We start from the raw sequence: 6,486 nt of genomic DNA on the forward strand, positions 1-6,486 counted from the left end.
CACACAGGGCCATGTAGATTTGGAGTTTTTTTTTTTCTCACTAAATAATAAAAAACATCATTTAAATCATTTAAAACTGCATTTTGTGTTCAATTATGTTATCTTTGACTAATAGTTAACGGTTTTTGATGAGCAGAAACATTTAAGTGTGACAAGCATGCAAAAGAATAAGAAATCAGGATGGAGAACAGAGGCGCCAAAAGGATAAAAGGAAGCTAAATGAGCTTAAAAACCAATTTCTCGGTAAATAGAGGAGGTAGTGGTGGACTTACCTCCTCCAAGTAGACACACAACGACTGTAGTAAACACAGTCAATATATTTTATTTATGAACTCCAAATATGCAACGCGTTTCGCAGGTTTGATCCCGCTTCATCAGGCAATAACAACGGAGCAATAGCATATGTGGTCAGTAGAAGAGCCAGGCACCACATATGCTATTGCTCCGTTGTTATTGCCTGATGAAGCGGGATCAAACCTGCGAAACGCGTTGCATATTTGGAGTTCATAAATAAAATATATTGACTGTGTTTACTACAGTCGTTGTGTGTCTACTTGGAGGAGGTAAGTCCACCACTACCTCCTCTATTTACCAAGAAATTGGTTTTTAAGCTCATTTAGCTTCCTTTTATCCTTTTGGCGCCTCTGTTCTCCTGCATAATAGTCTTAAGTCTGTATGCAGCTTTAGAATCCACCATTGACCCATAGGAAAGAAAAAAAAATGCAAGCATTAAATCATGTCAAAGAGAAAAAAAACATCTACCTGATCCATAATCACTGGACGAGTGTTCTACTATTTATAATGGTGGCATAGTTTTTCAAATGTTTCCTTGAAGTCTTTATTCCTTAATGTGTAAATGGTTGGGTTAAGTAAAGGAGTCACCACAGTATAAAGCACAGACAATATTTTACTTAAAATGATCAACTGGCCTTGTGCTGGAATGACATAAACACAGATCAAAGTCCCATAAAATATGGAGACCACAGTGAGGTGGGAGCTGCAGGTGAAAAAAGCTTTCTCTCGGCCTTGAATAGACCTTATCTTAAGGATTGTGCTAATGATGCAAACATAAGATATCACAATCATTATAAAAGGACAAGCAACTATAAAAAAGCAGAGTATGAGAGTCTGCATACGAATTATAGAGGTATCTGAACACGAAAGGCCAACAAGAGGTGCAAAATCACAAAAGAAATAGTCAATGATATTTGGCCCACAGAACTGCAACTTGCATACAGAAACGCGTACATCAAAAAAGGGCGTCGGGAAAAAAGGGCGCGTGGTGAAAATGATAAACAGTATTATCGTTTATAGAAATATTGTGTAAAATTTTGTTTACAAATAGTGTTTTAAGAATTTATAAATCACTAAATAATGTGTATGAGATCGGCAATTCTTAAAACGTTAATCTTCCCTGTTTGTAAACTGAAAATTATATTTACGTTTGTTAAAAACCCTCCCTGTACCTATCCCTAACCCCTAGACCCCCTGTTGGTGCCTAAACCTAAGACCCCCCAGTTGGTGCCTAAACCTAAGACCCCCCTATTGGTGCCTAAACCTAAGACCCCCCTGTTGGTGCCTAAACCTAAGACCCCCCAGTTGGTGCCTAAACCTAAGACCCCCCAGTTGGTGCCTAAACCTAAGACCCCCCAGTTGGTGCCTAAACCTAAGACCCCCCCTGTTGGTGCCTAAACCTAAGACCCCCCAGTTGGTGCCTAAACCTAAGACCCCCGTGTTGGTGCCTAAACCTAAGACCCCCCTGGTGGTGCCTAAACCTTAGACCCCCTGTTGGTACCTAAACCTAAGACCCCCAGTTGGTGCCTAAACCTAAGACCCCCCTGGTGGTGCCTAAACCTAAGACCCCCTATGGATAATAATGTTTTACAGACATTAATAAATAAAAAATGTAAATAAAAAAATGTAAATAATTTTTTGGGGTGGATAATAATGTTTTAGAAATGTTTTAGAAATAGTGATTTAGTATTTTTATAAACGTTATTCGTCACAAGCTCATTTTGTAAAGTTAAATCATCACAAACATAGTTATAAATCCTTAAAAATATCCAGGCGCCGTTTGTTAAAACGTTAATAATCTCCAGCGCCTTTTTTTCCCTGTTCGACGCCCATTAAACGATATTTATAATGGGAGTGAATGGGGTGCCCTTTTTGTCCACTTGTCTCATGCGCCCAAATCTCCTGCTTCTACAGAAACTGCATTTACAAGCAGTATTAAGGACCCAGCCATCCAGGACAAGACAATAGATTTGAGACAAAATTAATCATTTACTATAGAGCTGTAGTGTAGGGGTTACAGATAGCCTGGTAGCGATCATAAGACATGACCATAAGAAGAAGACATTCAGAACATTCCAGAGATCCAAACAAGCAAAACTGAACAATACACGATGTGAGGGACATGTAAGTCCCGTCATGAAGTATAACAACGAGCATATTAGGAAGGACGTCAACCGAGAGAAAAATATCAAGTGAAGACAACTGGGTCAGAAAAATATACATGGGAGACTGGAGCTTTCTGTCCACAGAAACAAATGTAATTATTAAGATATTAACACATATAACCAGACAAAAAATTAGCAGCACAAGTAAAAATGCCAGAAACTTATATTTGTGAAATCCAGGAAAGCCAAGAAGATGGATGGTGGTGAAGTTATTTTCCTCCATTTGCTAAATGGAATTGCTTTTAACAGCCGGATGCAGTGCTGTACAAACTGTTTAATTTTTTAGTAATAATTTCCATATGCATACACAGTAGAGTCTCACTTATCCAAGACTCAAGTAACCAGCAGTCTCAACCAACCAGCACAAAATGCAATACTCGCAATGATGAAGGCCAACTTCTAAGGCTGTTTTTGGGCTTTGCTGTGCTGAAAAAACATAGTTCCATGGCTCCCTCAAGGTCTATATACTTTCTGTTACAGTTTTTTTTAACATGTAATAGAAAGTTCATGGTCTGTGTATAGAGTGGGTTAAGTACTCTATTAGCTGGACCTATTTTTAATACTGAGTTTCAAGCAACCAGAAAGAACACCTATCCGGCCGGTATCAGCAGATCTCCTTTGGTGCTGGATAACCGAGACAATTTAGTACAAAAATTACCTGATGTAAAAATTTTAATGGACAAACCAGCAATAAAGCATAGCTGATTGGCACTTATGATAAGACATATGTCTTGATAAACTCATTAGGGCATATCCTCACAGATTTTATTTAAATAAAGTTCCTTAAGGTAAAAATGTATTTAAAAAATAAAGTTCCTTATGATGAAAATTGATTAAAATCTTGTGCCAAGAGATGCTTCAGAATAATAATATTGGTAAGTTACTACTAGTGTTGGGCGAACATCTAGATGTTCGGGTTCGGGCCGAACAGGCCGAACATGGCCGCGATGTTCGGGTGTTCGACCCGAACTCCGAACATAATGGAAGTCAATGGGGACCCGAACTTTTGTGGTTTGTAAAGCCTCCTTACATGCTACATACCCCAAATTTACAGGGTATGTGCACCTTGGGAGTGGGTACAAGAGGAAAAAAAATTAGCAAAAAGAGCTTATAGTTTTTGAGAAAATCGATTTTAAAGTTTCAAAGGGAAAACTGTCTTTTAAATGCGGGAAATGTCTGTTTTCTTTGCACAGGTAACATGTTTTTTTGTCGGCATGCAGTCATAAATGTAATACATATAAGAGGTTCCAGGAAAAGGGACCGGTAACGCTAACCCAGCAGCAGCACACGTGATGGAACAGAAGGAGGCGCAAGAGGAGAAGGCCACGCTTTGTGAGACACAACAACCCCGGCCTTGCATGAGGGCAAGAAGCGTGCGGATAGCATGCTTTGTACCGCCATGCAGTCATAAATGTAATAAAGATAAGAGGTTCCATAAACAGGGACCAGCAACGCTAACCCAGCAGCAGCAGCAGCAGCACACGTGATGGAACAGGAGGAGGCGCAGGAGGAGAAGGCCACGCTTTGTGAGACACAACAACCCAGGCCTTGCATGAGGACAAAAAGCGTGCGGATAGCATGCTTTTTACCGCCATGCAGTCATAAATGTAATAAAGATAAGTGGTTCAATAAACAGGGACCACGCGGCAACGCTAACCCAGCAGCAGCAGACGTGATGGAACAGGAGGAGGCGCAGGAGGAGAAGGCCACGCTTTGTGAGACACAACAACCCCGGCCTTGCATGAGGGCAAGAAGCGTGCGGATAGCATGCTTTGTACCGCCATGCAGTCATAAATGTAATAAAGATAAGAGGTTCCATAAACAGGGACCAGCAACACTAACCCAGCAGCAGCAGCACACGTGATGGAACAGGAGGAGGCGCAGGAGGAGAAGGCCACGCTTTGTGAGACACAACAACCCAGGCCTTGCATGAGGACAAAAAGCGTGCGGATAGCATGCTTTTTACCGCCATGCAGTCATAAATGTAATAAAGATAAGTGGTTCAATAAACAGGGACCACGCGGCAACGCTAACCCAGCAGCAGCAGACGTGATGGAACAGGAGGAGGCGCAGAAGGAGAAGGCCACGCTTTGTGAGACACAACAACCGAGGCCTTGCATGAGGGCAAGAAGCGTGCGGATAGCATGCTTTGTACCGCCATGCAGTCATAAATGTAATAAAGATAAGTGGTTCAATAAACAGGGACCACGCGGCAACGCTAACCCAGCAGCAGCAGACGTGATGGAACAGGAGCAGGCGCAGGAGGAGAAGGCCACGGTTTTTGAGACACAACAACCCAGGCCTTGCATGAGGACAAAAAGCGTGCGGATATAGCAGCAATGCTTTTTGCCGCCATGCAGTCATAAATGTAATACGGATGAGAGGTTCAATAAACAGGGACCGGAAACGCTACACCATCCCAGATGTTCATTGGTCATGTTACTTGGTTGGGGTCCTGGAGTGTTGCGTAGTCATTTCCAATCCAGGATTGATTCATTTTAATTTGAGTCAGACGGTCTGCATTTTCTGTAGAGAGGCGGATACGCCGATCTGTGACGATGCCTCCGGCAGCACTGAAACAGCGTTCCGACATAACGCTGGCTGCCGGGCAAGCCAGCACCTCTATTGCGTACATTGCCAGTTCGTGCCAGGTGTCTAGCTTCGATACCCAATAGTTGAAGGGTGCAGATGGATTGTTCGACACAGCTACGTCATCTGACATGTAGTCCTTGACCATCTTCTCCAGGCGATCGGTGTTGGAGGTGGATCTGCACGCTTGCTGTTCAGTGGGCTGCTGCTGCATGGGTGTCAGAAAATTTTCCCACTCCAAGGACACTGCCGATACCGTTCCCTTTTGGGTACTAGCTGCGGCTTGCATTGTTTGCTGCCCTCCTGGTCGTCCTGGGTTTGCGGAAGTCAGTCTGTCTGCGTACAACTGGCTAGAGGAGGGGGAGGATGTCAATCTCCTCTCTAAAGTCTCCACAAGGGCCTGCTGGTATTCTTCCATTTTGACCTGTCTGACTCTTTCTTCAAGCAGTTTTGGAACATTGTGTTTGTACCGTGGATCCAGAAGGGTATAAACCCAGTAATTGGTGTTGTCCAGAATGCGCACAATGCGTGGGTCACGTTCAATGCAGTCTAGCATGAATTGAGCCATGTGTGCCAGAGTCCTACCAGAATCCTCATCATCCTCTTGTGAGCGTTGTGATAGTTGTTGTGATGCATCATAGTCGTCACCTTCCTCCTGGTCTGCTTCTGCTGACCATTCGCGTTGAATTGTGGAAGTCCAACGTGCACCGCTCTGGCCCTCGTCAGTGGTGGCATGAAATTCCTGCTCCAACTCCAGCTGTTCCTCCTCCTCTTCTTCGTCATAGCTGCTGGGGCCAGCGTTCCCTGAGGCGGATGGCCTGATGTTGGTACCATCACGCTGATCGTTTTCTCCTTCAGATTCCCCCAGTTGCATCATGACAGCTGTTTCCTTGATTTTCAACATTGACCTCTTCAGTAAACACAGCAGTGGTATGGTAATGCTGACTGAAGAGTTGTCACTGCTCACAAGCAACGTGGATTGCTCAAAATTTTGGAGGACTTGGCAGAGGTCCAACATGTTGGCCCAATCAGATCCACAGAAGCTTGGCAGCTGTCCGGATGCGCCTCGGTACTGCGCCGTCATGTACTGGACCACTGCACTCTTCTGCTCGCAAAAGCGTGCTAGCATGTGCAGCGTAGAATTCCAGCGCGTAGGGACATCACACAGCAAGCGATGGTGGGGGAGATTGAAGCGCTCCTGCATCTTGGCGAGTGCCCCCGAAGCAGTACTGGAATTTCTACAATGTTTGGCCACTCGACGCACCTTCAACAGAAGATCGGCCACGCCTGGGTATGTCCTCAGGAACCGCTGAACTACTAGGTTCATCACGTGCGCCAGGCAAGGGATGTGTGTCAGCTTAGCCAACCTTAAAGCGCGAATGAGATTACTCCCATTATCACACACAACCATGCCCGGTTTCAAGTCCAGCGGTGCCAG

General features: G+C 44.1%; 1 pseudogene; it reads right to left on the reverse strand.

Moving 5' to 3' along the window:
- Positions 1–792: 792 nt before the first annotated feature.
- LOC137561897 (olfactory receptor 11A1-like) lies at positions 793–2,682 on the reverse strand (annotated as a pseudogene).
- Positions 2,683–6,486: the final 3,804 nt, after the last annotated feature.

Source organism: Hyperolius riggenbachi, chromosome 3 (assembly GCF_040937935.1).
Source record: "Hyperolius riggenbachi isolate aHypRig1 chromosome 3, aHypRig1.pri, whole genome shotgun sequence".
NCBI classification, from domain to species: Eukaryota; Metazoa; Chordata; class Amphibia; order Anura; family Hyperoliidae; genus Hyperolius; species Hyperolius riggenbachi.